This window comes from Etheostoma spectabile, unplaced genomic scaffold (assembly GCF_008692095.1).
Source record: "Etheostoma spectabile isolate EspeVRDwgs_2016 unplaced genomic scaffold, UIUC_Espe_1.0 scaffold351, whole genome shotgun sequence".
Classification (NCBI taxonomy): domain Eukaryota; kingdom Metazoa; phylum Chordata; class Actinopteri; order Perciformes; family Percidae; genus Etheostoma; species Etheostoma spectabile.
In genome coordinates, this window is record NW_022605590.1 from 321,860 (window position 1) to 324,826 (window position 2,967).

Sequence of the window (2,967 nt, forward strand, 5' to 3'; positions counted from 1 at the left end):
TACCTTCTCCTCTCTTTCTATCTTGACGCCCTGCTATCTTTCTCCTCTTTCTATCTCCTCTCTTTTCTTCTCACCTCTCCTTTCTTCTTTTACCTTCTCCTCTCTTTCTATCTTGACGCCCCGCTATCTTTCTCCTCTGTCTCCTCTGGTCTCTTCCTCCCTTCTTCACTTTATCTCATCTCCTCTTTCCTTTCCTCTCTTTTTGATTTTTTTCTCCTGAAATGGTCCAATGAAAACTTTGAAAACCAAAACCTCCTCTCTCTTCTTTTCTTTTCTTCTCTTATCTCCTTTCTCTTCTCTCCTATTTTGACACCCTGCTATCTTTCTCCTTTCTTGTCTCTCCTCTCTTTTTTCCTCTCCTCTATCTATCTTGACGCCCTGCTATCTTTCTCCTCTATCTATCTATGTCCTCTCTCTCTCCTTTCTTGTTCCTCCTCTCTTCTTTTCCCTCTCCTCTCTTTTTTCCTCTCCTCTATCTATCTTGACGCCCTACTATCTTTCTCATCTATCTCCTCTCTCTTGTCTCTCCACTCTTCTTTTCTGTCATCTCTCCACCTCTTTTGTCTCCTAACTCTCTCTCTCCTTTCTTGTCTCTCCTCTCTTTTTCCCCTCTCCTGTCTTTTTTCCTCTCCATCTTGACGCCCTGCTATCTTCTCCTCTGTCTGTCTGTCTCCTATCTCTCCTCTCTTGTCTCTGCACTCTTCTATCCCCTCTCCTCTTTCGTCTCTCTCTCCCTCCCCTCTTGTCGGTCTATTCCTCTCTGGTTCATATCCATGAGCTGAAATAGAATGACTTCCTGATTCAAGGTTAAATGAGTTTGATGTGAATTCTCCGCAGGGACGCGAGCAAATGAGAGAGAGAGAGAGAGAGTGACAGAGAGAGAGAGGAGGAGAGTGAGCCCAAGACGAGAGAGGAGCGAGGGAGGAGAGAGAGAGAGAGAGGTTAGAATTAAAAATGTTGACTGACTAGGTCGACCTATATGCGTGCCGCCATACCATGAGGCGTGTGTATGTGGCGAATGCAGGGTCTATGATATTTTTTTTTTGCCCCGTGTTTTTGAACATTTAGCCTTTTTTTTCCAACGGCTTTCATATTAAAAATAGTTTTGGATGCTATTAAACTATTGAACAACAAATCCCTAAGAGAGTGTGGGTGGAATCACCATGTTATTTTGGGAATTAAAAAGAAATTTGATATAGGAAAAACGGGCAATCGACCCGAGGACAACATGAGGACAACTAGGGGCAACATGAGGGCAACATGGGGGCAACATGCGGACAACATGAGTAAACAGGGGACAACCATGAACAAACATAGGACAACTATGAGGAACAATGAACGGACAACATGGCAATGGGACAACATGAGGGCAACATGAGGGCCAACATGGAAGGAGGACACAGAAAAATGGCATGGACAAACATGAGGGCAACATGGCAGGGAAACATGAGGGACAACATGGCAGGGCAACATGAGGAAAACATGACGGGCAACATGGAGGGCAAACAGGGGGAAACATGAGGAAACATGAGGGCAACATGAGGGCAATGGACAAGGGGACAACACATGAGACAAACATCGAGGACGCCTATGAGGGCAACATGAGGAGACAACATGGGGACACAACATGAGGAAACATGAGGACAACATCGAGGGAAATGAGGGCAACATCGGGGACACATGGGACAAAATCGAGGCACATGGAGGCAACAGCAACATGAGGATCAACATGGAGGCACACCATGAGGGCAAACATGGGGCAACATGAGGAAACATGAGGGCACAATCGAGGGCAAACATGGGGACAAAATGGGGACAACATGAACATCGAGGCAATCATGAGGGCAAACATTGGGACAATGGGGGACAACATGAGGGAAAACATGGACAACAGAGGGCAACATGAGGCAAAGGGTGACAAATGGGGACTGAGACAACATGCGGAAACATGAGGGAACGGGGACAACATGAGACAACATGACGGCAAACATGAGGGCAAGAGGACAACAGGGGGACAACATGAGGACAAACGTGGGGCACATGAAGACAACATGAGACAACATGGGACAACATGAGGAAAACATGGGGACACAGGAAGCAAACATTGAAGACAACATGGGGACAACATGGGGACAACATGGGGACAACATGGGGGTTAAAAGGAAAGGTGATGTAACACAGCGGTAAACATTTATAATTTATTATACTGTTTATTATATATTATAAACATGCTCCGGGAACATGTCGCATGCATGAATATTTTCAACAACAAAAAAATACATTCAAGTTTATCAGTTGTGAACAAACATGTCTTAAACATCTTTGTAGTGTAGTCGACTGAATATAGGTGGAAAAAGGTTTTGCAAATTGTTTTTATATGTTTCACACAACGTCCCAACTTCAAATAAGTCAGTTAAATCATTACATTTTATGTTTAACCAGATTAAATTCAAAAAGACAACCCCGCCTTAATAAAAAGAATCATAAAAAATAACTTTTAGAACGTAGAATCTGAAAATACTATTATTACAAATACTTATAATCATAATAATGCTGAAAAGAGAATAATGTTATGTACTAAAGAAAGAAAAGATGCAAATACGGAAATATTCAGAACAATCTCGAGACTGGTGGTGAACCTTCCTCATGAATAAAAGTACATTTAATTACATTTAAGTACATTATCGTGAATAAAAGTACATTTAAGTACATTGTTCTTAAGAGTGTTTAGTCGTGAAACTGTATCAGTGTACTAGTTAAAGAAGCTCCAGAGCATAGATAAGAAATTAGATATTTTATGTTAATATTTTCTTTAATATTCAACACGCCACCAGCTCCCTCTGCTGGTTACACGTAGAAATGCACAGATTCATTTTATACTGTCAATTAAAGTTAGAAATCACTACACACACACACACATACTCAGAGTGAGAGGGCTGCCTGAGCATTGGGGGGGGGGGGGGGGGG